We start from the raw sequence: 20,131 nt of genomic DNA, 5'->3' as shown, positions 1-20,131 counted from the left end.
GCACACAGTGCCAACTCACACTGCTGGGTAAATACAGCACACGGTGTTAGTCTCACACTGCTGGGTAAAGACAGCACACAGTGCAAATCTCACACTGCTGGGTAAAGACAGCACACAGTGCCAGTCTAACATTGCTGGGTAATGACAGCACACAGTGCCAGTCTCACATTGCAGGGTAAAGACAGCACACAGTGCCAGTCACACATTGTTGGGTAATCACAGCACAGAGTGCCAGTCTCACATTGCTGGGTAAAGACAGCACACCGTGCCAGTCTCACACTGTTTGGTAAAGACAGCACACAGTGCAAGTCTCACATTGCTTGGTAAAGACAGCACACAGTGCCAGTCTAACAATGCTGGGTAAAGGAAGCACACAGTGCCAGTCTCACACTGCTGGGTAAAGACATCACACAGTGCCAGTCTCACACTGCTGGGTAACGACAGCACACATTGCCAGTCTCGCATTGCTGGGTACAGACAGCACACAGTGCCAGTCTCTCATTGCAGGGTATAGACAGCGCAAACTGCCAGTCTCACACTGCTGGGGAAAGACAGCACACAGTGCCAGTCTCTCATTGCTGGGGAAAGACAGCACACAGTGCCAGTCTCACACTGCTGGGTAAAGACCGCCCACTATGCCAGCATCAAACTGCTGGGTAAAGACAGCACACAGTGCCAGTCTCACATTGCTGGGTAAACACCGCCCACTGTGCCAGCCTCACACTGCTGGGTAAAGACAGCACACAGTGCCAGTCTCATAATGCTGGGTAAAGACATCACAAAGTGCCTCTCTCACATTGCTGGGTAATGACATCACACAGTGCCAGTCTCACTCTGCCTGGGAAAGACAGCACACAGTTTCAGTCTCACATTGCTGGGTAAACACAGCACACAGTGCCAGTCTCACATTGCTGGTTAAAGACAGGAAACAGTGCCTGTCTCACTCCGCCTGGGAAAGACAGCACACAGTGCCAGTCACACATTGCTGTGTCAATACTGCACACAGTGCCAGTCTCACATTGCTTGGTAAAGTAAGCGCACAGTGCCAGGCTCACATTGCTCTCTAAAGTCAGCACACAGTGCCAGTCTCACATGCTGGGTAAAGTCTTCACAAAGTGCCAGTCTCACACTGCTGGGTAAAGACAGCACAGAGTGCAAGTTTCACATTGCTGGGTAAAGACAGCGTGCACTGCCAGTTTCACATTGCTGGGTAAAGACAGCACACAGTGCCAGTCTCACATTGCTGGGTAAAGACAGCACACAGTGCCAGTCTCACATTGCTGGGTAAAGACAGCAAACAGTGCCAGTCTCACATTGCTGGGTAAAGAAAACACACAGTGCCACTCTCACACTACTGGGGAAAGACATCACAAAGTGCCAGTCTCACACTGCTGGGTAAAGGCAGCACACAGTGCCAGTCTCACATTGCTGAGTAAAGACAGCATACAGTGCCAGTCTCACGTTGCTGGTTTAAACAGCACACATGGCAAGTCTCACCATGCTGGGTAAAGACATCATATAGTGCCAGTCTCACACTGCTGAGAAAAGACATCACAAAGTGCCAGTCTCACACTGATGGGTAAAGACAGCACACAGTGCCAGTCTCACATTGCTGGGTAAAGACAGCACACAGTGCCAGTCTCACACTGCTTCGTATAGACTACACACAGTGCCAGTCTCACATTGCTGGGTAAAGACAGCACACAGTGCCAGTCTCTCACTGCTGGGTAAAGACAGCACACAGTGTCAGTCTCACACTGCTGGGTAAAGACAGCACACAGTGTAAATCTCACACTGCTGGGTAAGGACAGCACACAGTGCCAGTCTCACATTGCTGGGTAAAGACAGCACAGAGTGCCAGTCTCACATTGCTGGGTAAGGACAGCACACAGTGCCAGTCACACAATGCAGGGTAAAGACAGCACAAAGTGCCAGTCTCACATTGCTGGGTAAAATCAGCACACAGTGCCAGTTTTTCACTTCTTGGTAAAGAGATCACACAGTGCCAGTCTCACATTGCTTGGTAAAGACAGCACACAGTGCCAGTCTCACAATGCTGGGTAAAGGAAGCACACAGTGCCAGTCTATCACTGCTGGGTAAAGACAGCACACAGTGCCACACTCACACTGCTGGGTAAAGACAGCACACAGTGAAAGTCTCACACTGCTGGGTAAAGACAGCACACAGTGAAAGTCTCACACTGCTGGGTAAAGACAGCACACAGTGCCAGTCTCACTTTGCTGGGGAAAGACAGCACACAGTGCCTGTCTCACTCTGCCTTGGAAAGACAGCACCAGTTTCAGTCTCACATTGCTGGGTAAACAGGGCACACAGTGCCAGTCTCACATTGCTGGTTAAAGACAGGAAACAGTGCCTGTCTCACTCCGCCTGGGAAAGACAGCACACAGTGCCAGTCACACATTGCTGTGTAAATACTGCACACAGTGCCAGTCTCACATTACTGGGTAAAGAAAGCACACAGTGCCAGTCTCACATTTCTGGTTAAAGACAGCACACAGTGCCAGTCTCACATTGCTGGGTAAAGGCAGCACACAGTGCCAGTCACATACTGCTGGGTAAAGACAGCACACAGTGCCAGTCTCACATTGCTTGGTAAAGTCAGCGCACAGTGCCAGGCTCACATTGCTCTATAAAGTCAGCACACAGTGCCAGTCAAACATGCTGGGTAAAGTCTTCACAAAGTGCCAGTCTCACAGTGCTGGGTAAAGACAGCACAAAGTGCCAGTCTCATACTGCCGGGCAAGGAAAGCACAAAGTGCCAGTCTCACACTGCTGGGTAAAGAGAGCACACAGTGCCAGTCACACACTGCAGGGAAACGATAGCACACAGTGCCAGTCTCACATTGATGGGGAAAGACAGCACACAGTGAAAGTCTCACACTGCTGGGTAAAGACAGCACACAGTGCCAGTCTCATATTGCTGGGTAAAGACATCACAAAGTGCCTCTCTCACATTGCTGGGAAATGACATCACATAGTGCCAGTCTCACATTGCTGGGTAAAGACAGCACACAGTGCCAGTCTCACATTGCTGGGTAAAGACAGCACACAGTGCCAGTCTCACTCCGCCTGAAAAGACAGCACATAGTTCCAGTCTCACATTGCAGGGTAAAGACAGCACACAGTGCCAGTCTCACATTGCTGGTTAAAGACAGGACACAGTGCCTGTCTCACTCCGCCTGGGAAAGACAGCACACAGTGCCAGTCCAACTCCGCCTGGGAAAGAGAGCACACAGCGCCAGTCTCACATTGCTGGGTAAAGACAGCACACAGTGCCAGTCTCACATTGCTGCGGAAAGACTGCACACAGTGCCAGTCTCTCATTGCTGGGTAGAGACAGCACACAGTGCCAGTCTCACACTGCTGGGTAAAGACAGCACACAGTGGCAGTCTCTCATTGCTGGTGAAAGACAGCACACAGTGCCAGACTCAAACTGCTGGGTAATGAGCGCCCACTGTGCCAGTCTCACACTGCTGGGTAAAGACAGCACACAGTGCCAGTCTCACTTTGCTGGGGAAAGACATCACACAGTGCCTGTCTCATATTGCTGGGTAAAGACATCACAAAGTGCCTCTCTCACATTGCTGGGTAATAACATCACAAAGTGCCAGTCTCACATTGCTGGGTAAAGACAGCACACAGTGCCAGTCTCACATTGCTGGGTAAAGACAGCACACAGTGCCAGTCTAATATTGCTGGGTACAGAAAGCACACAGTGCCAGTCTAACTCCACCTGGGAAAGACAGCACACAGTTCCAGTCTCACATTGCTGGGTAAAGACAGAACACAGTGCCAGTCTCACATTGCTGGTTAAAGACAAGACACAGTGCCTGTCTCACTCCGCCTGGGAAAGACAGCACACAGCGCCAGTCTCACATTGCTCAGTAAAGACAGCACAAAGTGCCAGTCTCACATTGCTTGGTAAAGTCAGCACACAGTGCCAGACTTCCATTGCTCTATAATGTTAGCACACAGTGCCAGTCTCACAGTGCTGGGTACAGTCTTCCCAAAGTGCAAGTCTCACACTGCTGGGTAAAGACAGCACACAGTGCCAGTCTCACATTGCTGGGTAAAGACAGCACACAGGGCAAGCCTCACACTGCTGGGTAAAGACATCACCCAGTTCCAGTCTCACACTGCTAAGTAAAGACAACACAAAGTGCCAGTCTCACACCGCTGGGTAAAGACAGCACACAGTGCCAGTCTCACATTGCCGGGTAAAGACAGCACACAGTGCCAGTCTCACATTGCTGGGTAGAGACAGCAAACAATGCCAGTCTCACACTGCTTGGTAAAGACTAAACACAGTGCCAGTCTCACATTGCTGGGTCAAGAAAGCACAAAGTGCCAGTCTCACATTGCTGGGTAAAGACAGCATACAGTGCCAGTCTCACACTGCTGGGTAAAGACAGCACACAGTGCCAGTCTCACATTGCTGGGTCAAGACAGCACAAAGTGCCAGTCTCACATTGCTGGGTAAAGACAGCACACAGTGCCAGTCAAACACTGCTTGGTAAAGACAGCACACAGTGGCAGTCTCACATTTCTGGGTAAAGACCGCACACAGTGTCAGTCTCACACTGCTGGGTAAAGGCAGCACACAGTGCTAGTCTCACACTGCTGGGTAAAGACAGCAAACAGTGCCAGACTCACACTGCTGGGTAAAGACAGAACACAGTGCCAGTCTCACATTGCTTGGTAAAGACAGCACACAGTGCCAGTCGCACATTGCCGGGTGACGATAGCACACAGTGCCAGTCTCACATAGCTGGGTAAAGTCAGCACACAGTGCCATTCTCACATTGCCGGGTGACGACAGCACAAAGTGCCAGTCTCACATTGCTGGGTAAAGACAGCACACAGTGCCAGTCAAACACTGCTTGGTAAAGACAGCACACAGTGGCAGTCTCACATTTCTGAGTAAAGACCGCACACAGTTTCAGTCTCACACTGCTGGGTACAGGCAGCACACAGTGCTAGTCTCACTCTGTTGGGTAAAGACAGCAAACAGTGCCAGACTCACACTGCTGGGTAAAGACAGAACACAGTGCCAGTCTCACATTGCTTGGTAAAGGCAGCACACAGTGCCAGTCTCACATTGCCGGGTGATGAAAGCACACAGTGCCAGTCTCACATTGCTGGGTAAAGACAGCACACAGTGCCAGTCTCACATTGCTGGGTAAAGACAGCACACAGTGAGAGTCTCACATTGCTGGAGAAAGACAGCACATTGTCCCAGTCTCACACTGCTGTGAAAAGACAGCACACAGTGCTAGTATCGCATTGCTGGGTATAGACAGTGCACAGTGCCAGTCTCTCACTGCTGTGTAATGGCCGCACACAGTGCCAGTTTCACATTGCTGGGTAAAGACAGCACGCAGTATCAGTTTCACATTGCTGGGTAAAGACAGCAGACAGTGCCAGTCTCACACTGCCGGGCAAGGACAGCACACAGTGCCAGTCTCACATTGCTGGGTAAAGACAGCGCACAGTGCCAGTCTCACATTGCTGGTTAAAGACAGGACACAGTGCCTGTCTCACTCCGCCTGGGAAAAACAACACACAGTGCTTGTCTCACATGGCTGGGTAAATACAGCACACAGTGCCAGTCTCATATTGCTGGGTAAAGACAGTATACAGTGCCAGTCTCACATTGCTGGTTAAAGACAGGACACAGTGCCTGTCTCACTCCGCCTGGGAAAGACAGCACACAGTGCCAGTCCAACTCCGCCTGGGAAAGAGAGCACACAGCGCCAGTCTCACATTGCTGGGTAAAGACAGCACACAGTGCCAGTCTCACATTGCTGCGGAAAGACTGCACACAGTGCCAGTCTCTCATTGCTGGGTAGAGACAGCACACAGTGCCAGTCTCACACTGCTGGGTAAAGACAGCACACAGTGGCAGTCTCTCATTGCTGGTGAAAGACAGCACACAGTGCCAGACTCAAACTGCTGGGTAATGAGCGCCCACTGTGCCAGTCTCACACTGCTGGGTAAAGACAGCACACAGTGCCAGTCTCACTTTGCTGGGGAAAGACATCACACAGTGCCTGTCTCATATTGCTGGGCAAAGACATCACAAAGTGCCTCTCTCACATTGCTGGGTAATAACATCACAAAGTGCCAGTCTCACATTGCTGGGTAAAGACAGCACACAGGGCAAGTCTCACATTGCTGGGTAAAGACAGCACACAGTGCCAGTCTAATATTGCTGGGTACAGAAAGCACACAGTGCCAGTCTAACTCCACCTGGGAAAGACAGCACACAGTTCCAGTCTCACATTGCTGGGTAAAGACAGAACACAGTGCCAGTCTCACATTGCTGGTTAAAGACAAGACACAGTGCCTGTCTCACTCCGCCTGCGAAAGACAGCACACAGCGCCAGTCTCACATTGCTCAGTAAAGACAGCACAAAGTGCCAGTCTCACATTGCTTGGTAAAGTCAGCACACAGTGCCAGACTTCCATTGCTCTATAATGTTAGCACACAGTGCCAGTCTCACAGTGCTGGGTACAGTCTTCCCAAAGTGCAAGTCTCACACTGCTGGGTAAAGACAGCACACAGTGCCAGTCTCACATTGCTGGGTAAAGACAGCACACAGGGCAAGCCTCACACTGCTGGGTAAAGACATCACCCAGTTCCAGTCTCACACTGCTAAGTAAAGACAACACAAAGTGCCAGTCTCACACCGCTGGGTAAAGACAGCACACAGTGCCAGTCTCACATTGCCGGGTAAAGACAGCACACAGTGCCAGTCTCACATTGCTGGGTAGAGACAGCAAACAATGCCAGTCTCACACTGCTTGGTAAAGACTAAACACAGTGCCAGTCTCACATTGCTGGGTCAAGAAAGCACAAAGTGCCAGTCTCACATTGCTGGGTAAAGACAGCATACAGTGCCAGTCTCACACTGCTGGGTAAAGACAGCACACAGTGCCAGTCTCACATTGCTGGGTCAAGACAGCACAAAGTGCCAGTCTCACATTGCTGGGTAAAGACAGCACACAGTGCCAGTCAAACACTGCTTGGTAAAGACAGCACACAGTGGCAGTCTCACATTTCTGGGTAAAGACCGCACACAGTGTCAGTCTCACACTGCTGGGTAAAGGCAGCACACAGTGCTAGTCTCACACTGCTGGGTAAAGACAGCAAACAGTGCCAGACTCACACTGCTGGGTAAAGACAGAACACAGTGCCAGTCTCACATTGCTTGGTAAAGACAGCACACAGTGCCAGTCGCACATTGCCGGGTGACGATAGCACACAGTGCCAGTCTCACATAGCTGGGTAAAGTCAGCACACAGTGCCATTCTCACATTGCCGGGTGACGACAGCACAAAGTGCCAGTCTCACATTGCTGGGTAAAGACAGCACACAGTGCCAGTCAAACACTGCTTGGTAAAGACAGCACACAGTGGCAGTCTCACATTTCTGGGTAAAGACCGCACACAGTTTCAGTCTCACACTGCTGGGTACAGGCAGCACACAGTGCTAGTCTCACTCTGTTGGGTAAAGACAGCAAACAGTGCCAGACTCACACTGCTGGGTAAAGACAGAACACAGTGCCAGTCTCACATTGCTTGGTAAAGGCAGCACACAGTGCCAGTCTCACATTGCCGGGTGATGAAAGCACACAGTGCCAGTCTCACATTGCTGGGTAAAGACAGCACACAGTGCCAGTCTCACATTGCTGGGTAAAGACAGCACACAGTGAGAGTCTCACATTGCTGGAGAAAGACAGCACATTGTCCCAGTCTCACACTGCTGTGAAAAGACAGCACACAGTGCTAGTATCGCATTGCTGGGTATAGACAGTGCACAGTGCCAGTCTCTCACTGCTGTGTAATGGCCGCACACAGTGCCAGTTTCACATTGCTGGGTAAAGACAGCACGCAGTATCAGTTTCACATTGCTGGGTAAAGACAGCAGACAGTGCCAGTCTCACACTGCCGGGCAAGGACAGCACACAGTGCCAGTCTCACATTGCTGGGTAAAGACAGCGCACAGTGCCAGTCTCACATTGCTGGTTAAAGACAGGACACAGTGCCTGTCTCACTCCGCCTGGGAAAAACAACACACAGTGCTTGTCTCACATGGCTGGGTAAATACAGCACACAGTGCCAGTCTCATATTGCTGGGTAAAGACAGTATACAGTGCCAGTCTCACATTGCTGGGTAAAGTCAGCACACAGTGCCAGACTCACATTGCTGGGTAAAGACAGAACACAGTGCCAGTCTCACATTGCTGGGTAAAGACAGCACAAAGTGCCAGTCTCACATTGCTGGGTAAAGACAGCACACAGTGCCAGACTCACATTGCTGGGTGAAGACAGCACACAGTGCCAGTCTCACATAGCTGGGTATAGACAGCACACAGTGCAAGTCTCACATTGCTGGGGAAAGAAGGCACACAATGCCAGTCTCACATTGCTGGGTAAAGACAGCACTCAGTGCCAGTCTCACACTGCTGGGTAAAGACAGCACACAGTGTCAGTCTCACACTGCTGGATAAAGACAGCACACAGTGCCAGTCTCAAATTGCTGGGTAAAGATAGCACACAGTGCCAGTCTCACATTGCTGGGTAAAGACAGCACAAAGTGCCAGTCTCACATTGCTTGATCAAGACAGCACACAGCGCTAGTCTCACACTGCTTGGTAAAGACAGCACACAGTGCCATTCGCACATTTCGGGTTAAAGACAGCACACAGTGCCAGTCTCACACTGCTACGTAAAGACAGCACACAGTGCCAGTCTCACATTTCCGGTTAAAGACAGCACACAGTGCCAGTCAAACACTGCTGGGTAAAGGCAGCACACAGTGCCAGTCTCAAACTGCTGGGTAAAGACAGCATACAGTGCCAGTCTCACACTGATGGGTAAAGACAGCACACAATGTCAGTCTCACACAGCGGGGTAAAGACAGCACACAGCGCCAGTCTCACATTGCTGGGTAAAGACAGCACACAGTGCCAGTCTCACATTGCTGGGTAAAGACAGCACAAAGTGCCAGTCTCACATTGCAGGGTAAAGACAGCACACAATGCCAGTCTCACACTGCTTGGTAAAGACAGCACTCAGTGGCAGTCTCACATTTCTGGGTAAAGACAGCACACAGTGCCAGTCTCACACTGCTGGGTAAAGGCAGCACACAGTGCTAGTCTCACACTGCTGGGTAAAGACAGCAAACGGTGCCAGACTCACACTGCTGGGTAAAGACAGAACACAGTGCCAGTCTCACATTGCTTGCTAAAGACAGCACACAGTGCCAGTCTCACATTGCCGGGTGAAGACAGCACACAGTGCCAGTCTTACAATGCTGGGTAAAGACAGCACACAGTTCCAATCTCACACTGCTGGGTAAAGACAGCACACAGTGCCAGTCGCACATTGCTGGGTAAAGACAGCACACAGTGAGAGTCTCACATTGCGTGAGAAAGACAGCACACAGTCCCAGTCTCACACTGCTGTGAAAAGACAGCACACAGTGCCAGTCTCACATTGCTGGGTATAGACAGTGCACAGTGCCAGTCTCTCACTGCTGTGTAATGGCCGCACACAGTGCCAGTCTCACATTGCTGGGTAAAGACAGCACGCAGTATCAGTCTCACATTGCTGGGTAAAGACAGCAGACAGTGCCAGTCTCACACTGCCGGGCAAGGACAGCACACAGTGCCAGTCTTACATTGCTGGGTAAAGACAGCACACAGTGCCAGTCTCACATTGCTGGGTAAAGACAGCGCACAGTGCCAGTCTCACATTGCTGGGTAAAGACAGCGCACAGTGCCAGTCTCACATTGCTGGGTAAAGACAGCACACAGTGCCAGTCTCACTCCGCCTGGGAATGACAGCACACAGTTCCAGTCTCACATTGCTGGGTAAATACAGCACACAGTGCCTGTCTCACTCCGCCTGGGAAAGACAGCACACAGTGCTTGTCTCACATTGCTGGGTAAATACAGCACACAGTGCCAGTCTCACATTGCTGGGTAAAGACAGGACACAGTGCCTGTCTCACTCCGCCTGGGAAAGACAGCACACAGCGCTTGTCTCACATTGCTGGGAAAATACAGCACACAGTGCCAGTCTCACATTGCTGGGTAAAGACAGTACACAGTGCCAGTCTCACATTGCTGGGTGAAGACAGCACACAGTGACAGTCTCACATTGCTGGGTAAAGTCAGCAAACAGTGCCAGACTCACATTGCTGGGTAAAGACAGCACACAGTGCCAGTCTCACATTGCTGGGTAAAGACAGCACACAGTGCCAGTCTCACATTGCTGGGTAAAGACAGCACACAGTGCCAGTCTCACATTTCTGGTTAAAGACAGCACACAGTGCCAGTCTCACATTGCTGGGTAAAGGCAGCACACAGTGCCAGTCACACACTGCTGGGTAAAGACAGCACACAGTGCCAGTCTCACACTGCTGCGTAAGGACATAACACAGGGCCAGGTTCAAACTGCTGGATAAAGACAGCACACAGTGCCAGTCTCACACTGCTGGGTAAAGATAGCACACAGTTCCAGTCTCGCACTGCTGGGTAAAGACAGCACACAGTGCCAGTCTCATATTGCTGGGTAAAGACAGCACACAGTGAGAGTCTCACATTGCTGGGTTAAGACAGCACACAGTGCCAGTCTCACACTGCTGTGAAAAGACAGCACACAGTGCCAGTCTCACATTGCTGGATACAGACAGTGCACAGTGCCAATCTCTCACTGCTGTTTAATGGCCGCACACAGTGCCAGTCTTACATTGCTGGGTAAAGACAGCACTCACTGCCAGTCTCACATTGCTCGGTAAAGACAGCACACAGTGCCAGTCTTACATTGCTGGGTAAAGACAGCACTCACTGCCAGTCTCACATTGCTCGGTAAAGACAGCACACAGTGCCAGTCTCACACTGCCGGGCAAGGACAACACGCACTGCCAGTCTCACACTGCTTGGTAAAGACAGCACACAGTGACAGTCTCACATTGCCGGGTAAAGACAACACACAGTGCAAATCTCACATTGCTGGGTGAAGACAGCACACAGTGCCAGTCTCACACTGCTGGATTTCGACCGCCCACTGTGCCAGTCTCGCGGTGCTGGGTAAAGACAGCACACAGTGCCAGTCTCACATTGCTGGGTAAAGACTGCACACAGTGCCAGTCTCTTATTGCTGGGGAAGGACATCACAAAGTGCCTCTCTCACATTGCTGGGTAATAACATCACAAAGTGCCAGACTCACACTGCTGGGTAAAGACAGCACACAGTGCCAGTCTCACATTGCTGGGTAATGTCAGCACACAGTGCAAGTCTCACATTGCTGGGTAAAGACAGCACACAGTGCCAGTCTCACTCCGCCTGGGAATGACAGCACACAGTTCCAGTCTCACATTGCTGGGTAAAGACAGCACACAGTTCCAGTCTCACATTGCTGGGTAAAGACAGCACACAGTGCAAGTCTCACATTGCTGGGTAAAGTCAGCACACAGTGCCAGTCTCACACTGCTTCGTATAGACTGCACACAGTGCCAGTCTCACATTGCTGGGTAAAGACAGCACACAGTGAGAGTCTCACATTGCTTGAGAAAGACAGCACACAGTGCCAGTCTTACATTGCTGGGTATAGACAGCGCACAGTGCCAGTCTCTCACTGCTGTGTAATGGCCGCACACAGTGCCAGTCTCACATTGCTGGGTAAAGACAGCACACAGTGCCAGTCTCACTCCGCCTGGGAAAGACAGCACACAGTTCCAGTCTCACATTGCTGCGTAGTGACAGCACACAGTGCCAGTCTCACATTGCTGGGTAAATACAGCACACAGTGCCAGTCTCACATTGCTGGGTAAAGACAGGACACAGTGCCTGTCTCACTCCGCCTGGGAAAGACAGCACATAGTGCTTGTCTCACATTGCTGGGTAAATACAGCACACAGTGCCAGCCTCACATTGCTGGGTAAAGACAGCACACAGTCCCAGTCTCACATTGCTGGGTATAGTCAGCACACAGTGCCAGACTCACATTGCTGGGTAAAGACAGCACACAGTGCCAGTCTCACATTGCTGGGTAAAGACAGCACACAGTGCCAGTCTCACATTGCTGGGTAAAGACAGCACACAGTGCCAGTCTCACATTGCTGGGTAAAGGCAGCACACAGTGCCAGTCACACACTGCTGGGTAAAGACAGCACACAGTGCCAGTCTCACACTGCTGGGTAAGGACAGCACACAGGGCCAGGTTCAAACTGCTGGATAAAGACAGCACACAGTGCCAGTCTCACACTGCTGGGTAAAGATAGCACACAGTTCCAGTCTCGCACTGCTGGGTAAAGACAGCACACAGTGCCAGTCTTACATTGCTGGGTAAAGACAGCACACAGTGAGAGTCTCACATTGCTGGGTTAAGACAGCACACAGTGCCAGTCTCACACTGCTGTGAAAAGACAGCACACAGTGCCAGTCTCACATTGCTGGATACAGACAGTGCACAGTGCCAGTCTCTCACTGCTGTTTAATGGCCGCACACAGTGCCAGTCTCACATTGCTGGGTAAAGACAGCACTCACTGCCAGTCTCACATTGCTCGGTAAAGACAGCACACAGTGCCAGTCTCACACTGCCGGGCAAGGACAACACGCAATGCCAGTCTCACACTGCTTGGTAAAGACAGCACACAGTGACAGTCTCACATTGCCGGGTAAAGACAACACACAGTGCAAGTCTCACATTGCTGGGTGAAGACAGCACACAGTGCCAGTCTCTCATTGCTGGGTAAAGTCAGCACACAGTGCCAGTCTCACACTGCTGGGTGAAGACAGCACACAATGCCAGTCTCTCATTGCTGGGTAAAGACAGCACACAGTGCCAGTCTCACACTGCTGGATTTCGACCGCCCACTGTGCCAGTCTCGCGGTGCTGGGTAAAGACAGCACACAGTGCCAGTCTCACATTGCTGGGTAAAGACTGCACACAGTGCCAGTCTCTTATTGCTGGGGAAAGACATCACAAAGTGCCTCTCTCACATTGCTGGGTAATAACATCACAAAGTGCCAGACTCACACTGCTGGGTAAAGACAGCACACAGTGCCAGTCTCACATTGCTGGGTAATGTCAGCACACAGTGCAAGTCTCACATTGCTGGGTAAAGACACCACACAGTGCCAGTCTCACTCCGCCTGGGAATGACAGCACACAGTTCCAGTCTCACATTGCTGGGTAAAGACAGCACACAGTTCCAGTCTCACATTGCTGGGTAAAGACAGCACACAGTGCAAGTCTCACATTGCTGGGTAAAGTCAGCACACAGTGCCAGTCTCACATTGCTGGGTAAAGACAGCCCACAGTGCCAGTCTCACATTGCTGGGTAAAGACAGCACACAGTGAGAGTCTCACATTACTTGAGAAAGACAGCACACAGTCCCAGTCTCACACTGCTGTGAAAAGACAGCACACAGTGCCAGTCTCACATTGCTGGGTATAGACAGCGCACAGTGCCAGTCTCTCACTGCTGTGTAATGGCCGCACACAGTGCCAGTCTCACATTGCTGGGTAAAGACAGCACACAGTGCCAGTCTCACTCCGCCTGGGAAAGACAGCACACAGTTCCAGTCTCACATTGCTGCGTAATGACAGCACACAGTGCCAGTCTCACATTGCTGGTTAAAGACAGGACACAGTGCCTGTCTCACTCCGCCTGGGAAAGACAGCACACAGTGCTTGTCTCACATTGCTGGGTAAGTACAGCACACAGTGCCAGTCTCACACTGCTGCGTAAAGACAGCACACAGTTCCAGTCTCACATTTCCGGTTAAAGACAGCACACAGTGCCAGTCTCACACTGCTGGGTAAAGGCAGCACACAGTGCTAGTCTCACATTGCTGTGTAAAGACAGCACACAGTGCCAGTCTCACATTGCTGGTTATAGACAGCACACAGTGCCAGTCTCACGTTACTGGTTAAAGACAGCACAAAGTGCCTGTCTCATACTGCTGGGTAAAGACAGCACACAGTGCCAGTCTCAAACTGCTGGGTAAAGACAGCATACAGTGCCAGTCTCACACTGATGGGTAAAGACAGCACACAATGTCAGTCTCACACAGCTGGGTAAAGACAGCACACAGCGCCAGTCTCACATTGCTGGGTAAAGACAGCACACAGTGCCAGTCTCACATTGCTGGGTAAAGACAGCACAAAGTGCCAGTCTCACACTGCTGTGAAAAGACAGCACACAGTGCTAGTCTCACATTGCTGAGTATAGACAGTGCACAGTGCCAGTCTCTCACTGCTGTGTAATGGCCGCCCACAGTGCCAGTCTCACATTGCTGGGTAAAGAAAGCACGCATTATCAGTTTCACATTGCTGGGTAAAGACAGCAGACAGTGCCAGTCTCACACTGTCGGGCAAGGACAGCACACAGTGCCAGTCTCACATTGCTGTATAAAGACAGCACACAGTGCCAGTCTCACATTGCTGGTTAAAGACAGGACACAGTGCCTGTCTCACTCGGCCTGGGAAAAACAACACACAGTGCTTGTCTCACATGGCTGGGTAAATACAGCACACAGTGCCAGTCTCATATTGCTGGGTAAAGTCAGCACACAGTGCCAGACTCACATTGCTGGGTAAAGACAGCACACAGTGCCAGTCTCACATTGCTGGGTAAAGACTGCACACAGTGCCAGTCTCACATTGCTGGGTAAAGACAGCACACAGTGCCAGACTCACATTGCTGGGTGAAGACAGCACACAGTGCCTGGCTCACATTGCTGGGTAAAGACAGCACTCAGAGCCAGTCTCACACTGCTGGGTAAAGACAGCACACAGTGTCAGTCTCACATTGCTGGGTAAAGACAGCACACAGTGCCAGGCTCACATTGCTGGGTAAAGACAGCACACAGTGCCAGTCTCACTCCGCCTGGGAAAGACAGCACACAGTTCCAGTCTCACATTGCTGCGTAATGACAGCACACAGTGCCAGTCTCACATTGCTGGTTAAAGACAGGACACAGTGCCTGTCTCACTCCGCCTGGGAAAGACAGCACACAGTGCTTGTCTCACATTGCTGGGTAAGTACAGCACACAGTGCCAGTCTCACACTGCTTGGTAATGGCAGCAAACAGTGCCAAACTCACACTGCTGCGTAAAGACAGCACACCGTTCCAGTCTCACAGTTCCGGTTAAAGACAGCACACAGTGCCAGTCTCACATTGCTGGGTAAAGGCAGCACACAGTGCTAGTCTCACATTGCTGTGTAAAGACAGCACACAGTGCCAGTCTCACGTTACTGGTTAAAGACAGCACAAAGTGCCTGTCTCATACTGCTGGGTAAAGACAGCACACAGTGCCAGTCTCAAACTGCTGGGTAAAGACAGCATACAGTGCCAGTCTCACACTGATGGGTAAAGACAGCACACAATGTCAGTCTCACACAGCTGGGTAAAGACAGCACACAGCTCCAGTCTCACATTGCTGGGTAAAGACAGCACACAGTGCCAGTCTCACATTGCTGGGTAAAGACAGCACAAAGTGCCAGTCTCACACTGCTGTGAAAAGACAGCACACAGTGCTAGTCTCACATTGCTGAGTATAGACAGTGCACAGTGCCAGTCTCTCACTGCTGTGTAATGGCCGCCCACAGTGCCAGTCTCACATTGCTGGGTAAAGAAATCACGCATTATCAGTTTCACATTGCTGGGTAAAGACAGCACACAGTGCCAGTCTCACATTGCTGTATAAAGACAGCACACACTGCCAGTCTCACATTGCCAGGGAAAGACAGCGCACAGTGCCAGTCTCACATTGCTGGTTAAAGACAGGACACAGTGCCTGTCTCACTCGGCCTGGGAAAAACAACACACAGTGCTTGTCTCACATGGCTGGGTAAATACAGCACACAGTGCCAGTCTCATATTGCTGGGTAAAGTCAGCACACAGTGCCAGACTCACATTGCTGGGTAAAGACAGCACACAGTGCCAGTCTCACATTGCTGGGTAAAGACTGCACACAGTGCCAGTCTCACATTGCTGGGTAAAGACAGCACACAGTGCCAGACTCACATTGCTGGGTGAAGACAGCACACAGTGCCAGGCTCACATTGCTGGGTAAAGACAGCACTCAGAGCCAGTCTCACACTGCTGGGTAAAGACAGCACACAGTGTCAGTCTCACATTGCTGGGTAAAGACAGCACACAGTGCCAGGCTCACATTGCTGGGTAAAGACAGCACTCAGTGCCAGTCTCACACTGCTGGGTAAAGACAGCACACAGTGTCAGTCTCACACTGCTGGATAAAGACAGCACACAGTGCCAGTCTCAAATTGCTGGGTAAAGATAGCACACAGTGCCAGTCTCACATTGCTGGGTAAAGACAGCACAAAGTGCCAGTCTCACATTGCTTGATCAAGACAGCACACAGTGCCAGTCTCACACTGCTTGATAAAGACAGCACACAGTGCCATTCTCACATTTCGGGATAAATACAGCACACAGTACCAGTCTCACAATGCTCGGTAAAGGCAGCAAACAGTGCCAGACTCACACTGCTGCGTAAAGACAGCACACAGTGCCAGTCTCACATTTCCAGTTAAAGACAGGACACAGTGCCAGTCTCACATTTCCGGTTAAAGACAGCACACAGTGCTAATTTCACATTGCTGTGTAAAGACAGCACACAGTGCCAGTCTCACGTTACTGGTTAAAGACAGCACAAAGTGCCAGTCTCACACTGCTGGGTAAAGAGAACACACAGTGCCTGTCTCCTACTGCTGGGTAAAGACAGCACACAGTGCCAGTCTCAAACTACTGGGTAAAGACAGCACACAGTGCCAGTCTCACACTGATGGGTAAAGACAGCACACAATGTCAGTCTCACACAGCTGGGTAAACAAAGCACACAGCGCCAGTCTCACATTGCTGGGTAAAGACAGCACACAGTGCCAGTCTCACATTGCTGGGTAAAGACAGCACAAAGTGCCAGTCTCACATTGTTGGGTAAAGACAGCACACAGTGCCAGGCTCACACTGCTTGGTAAAGACAGCACACAGTGGCAGTCTCACATTTCTGGGTAAAGACCGCACACAGTGCCAGTCTCACACTGCTGGGTAAAGGCTGCACACAGTGCCAGTCTCACATTGCTTTGTAAAGACAGCACACAGTGGCAGTCTCACATTTCTGGGTAAAGACCGCACACAGTGCCAGTCTCACACTGCTGGGTAAAGACAGCACAAAGTGCCTGTCTCATACTGCTGGGTAAAGACAGCACACAGTGCCAGTCTCACTCTGCTGGGTAAAGACAGCATACAGTGCCAGTCTCACACTGATGGGTAAAGACAGCACACAATGTCAGTCTCACACAGCTGGGTAAAGACAGCACACAGCTCCAGTCTCACATTGCTGGGTAAAGACAGCACACAGTGCCAGTCTCACATTGCTGGGTAAAGACAGCACAAAGTGCCAGTCTCACACTGCTGTGAAAAGACAGCACACAGTGCTAGTCTCACATTGCTGAGTATAGACAGTGCACAGTGCCAGTCTCTCACTGCTGTGTAATGGCCGCCCACAGTGCCAGTCTCACATTGCTGGGTAAAGAAATCACGCATTATCAGTTTCACATTACTGGGTAAAGACAGCACACAGTGCCAGTCTCACATTGCTGTATAAAGACAGCACACACTGCCAGTCTCACATTGCCAGGGAAAGACAGCGCACAGTGCCAGTCTCACATTGCTGGTTAAAGACAGGACACAGTGCCTGTCTCACTCGGCCTGGGAAAAACAACACACAGTGCTTGTCTCACATGGCTGGGTAAATACAGCACACAGTGCCAGTCTCATATTGCTGGGTAAAGTCAGCACACAGTGCCAGACTCACATTGCTGGGTAAAGACAGCACACAGTGCCAGTCTCACATTGCTGGGTAAAGACTGCACACAGTGCCAGTCTCACATTGCTGGGTAAAGACAGCACACAGTGCCAGACTCACATTGCTGGGTGAAGACAGCACACAGTGCCAGGCTCACATTGCTGGGTAAAGACAGCACTCAGAGCCAGTCTCACACTGCTGGGTAAAGACAGCACACAGTGTCAGTCTCACATTGCTGGGTAAAGACAGCACACAGTGCCAGGCTCACATTGCTGGGTAAAGACAGCACTCAGTGCCAGTCTCACACTGCTGGGTAAAGACAGCACACAGTGTCAGTCTCACACTGCTGGATAAAGACAGCACACAATGCCAGTCTCAAATTGCTGGGTAAAGATAGCACACAGTGCCAGTCTCACATTGCTGGGTAAAGACAGCACAAAGTGCCAGTCTCACATTGCTTGATCAAGACAGCACACAGTGCCAGTCTCACACTGCTTGATAAAGACAGCACACAGTGCCATTCTCACATTTCGGGTTAAATACAGCACACAGTACCAGTCTCACAATGCTCGGTAAAGGCAGCAAACAGTGCCAGACTCACACTGCTGCGTAAAGACAGCACACAGTGCCAGTCTCACATTTCCAGTTAAAGACAGGACACAGTGCCAGTCTCACATTTCCGGTTAAAGACAGCACACAGTGCTAATTTCACATTGCTGTGTAAAGACAGCACACAGTGCCAGTCTCACGTTGCTGGTTATAGACAGCACACACTGCCAGTCTCACACTGCTGGGTAAAGAGAACACACAGTGCCTGTCTCCTACTGCTGGGTAAAGACAGCACACAGTGCCAGTCTCAAACTACTGGGTAAAGACAGCACACAGTGCCAGTCTCACACTGATGGGTAAAGACAGCACACAATGTCAGTCTCACACAGCTGGGTAAACAAAGCACACAGCGCCAGTCTCACATTGCTGGGTAAAGACAGCACACAGTGCCAGTCTCACATTGCTGGGTAAAGACAGCACAAAGTGCCAGTCTCACATTGTTGGGTAAAGACAGCACACAGTGCCAGGCTCACACTGCTTGGTAAAGACAGCACACAGTGGCAGTCTCACATTTCTGGGTAAAGACCGCACACAGTGCCAGTCTCACACTGCTGGGTAAAGGCTGCACACAGTGCCAGTCTCACATTGCTTTGTAAAGACAGCACACAGTGGCAGTCTCACATTTCTGGGTAAAGGCAGCACACAGTGCCAGTCTAAAACTGCTGGGTTAAGGCAGCACACAGTGCTAGTCTCACACTGCTGGGTAAAGACAGCAAACGGTGCCAGACTCACACTGCTGGGTAAAGACAGAACACAGTGCCAGTCTCACATTGCTTGGTAAAGAAAGCACACAGTGCCAGTCTCACATTGCCGGGTGAAGACAGCACACAGTGCCAGTCTTACATTGCTGGGTAAAGACAGCACACAGATCCAGTCTCACACTGCTGGGTAAAGACAGCACACAGTGCCAGTCTCACATTGCTGGGTAAAGACAGCACACAGTGAGAGTCTCACATTGCTTGAGAAAGACAGCACACAGTCCCAGTCTCACACTGCTGTGAAAAGACAGCAAACAGTGCTAGTCTCACATTGCTGGGTATAGACAGTGCACAGTGCCAGTCTCTCACTGCTGTGTAATGGCCGCACACAGTGCCAGTCTCACATTGCTGGGTAAAGACAGCACGCAGTATCAGTCTCACATTGCTGGGTAAAGACAGCAGACAGTGCCAGTCTCACACTGCCGGGCAAGGACAGCACACAGTGTCAGTCTCGCATTGCGGGGTAAAGACAGCACACAGTGCCAGTCTCACATTGCTGGGTAAAGACAGCACGCAGTATCAGTCTCACATTGCTGGGTAAAGACAGCACAAAGTGCCAGTCTCACATTGCTGGGTAAAGGCAGCACACAGTGCCAGTCTCACATTGCTGCGTAAAGACAGCACACAGTGCCAGTCTCACACTGCTTGGTAATGACTGCACACAGTGCCAGTCTCACACTGCTGGATAAAGACAGCACACAGTGCCAGTCTCAAATTGCTGGGTAAAGACAGCACACAGTGCCAGTCTCACATTGCTGGGTAAAGACAGCACAAAGTGCAGTCTCACGTAGCTGGGTAAAGACAGCACACAGTGCCAGTCACACACTGCTTGGTAAAGACAGCACACAGTGCCAGTGTCACATTTCTGGTTAAAGACAGCACACAGTG

This window comes from Cetorhinus maximus, chromosome 12 (assembly GCF_964194155.1).
Source record: "Cetorhinus maximus chromosome 12, sCetMax3.hap1.1, whole genome shotgun sequence".
In the NCBI taxonomy this organism is placed as follows: domain Eukaryota; kingdom Metazoa; phylum Chordata; class Chondrichthyes; order Lamniformes; family Cetorhinidae; genus Cetorhinus; species Cetorhinus maximus.
The sequence above is the reverse complement of the archived record's forward strand: the minus strand, read 5'-3'. Positions refer to the sequence as shown.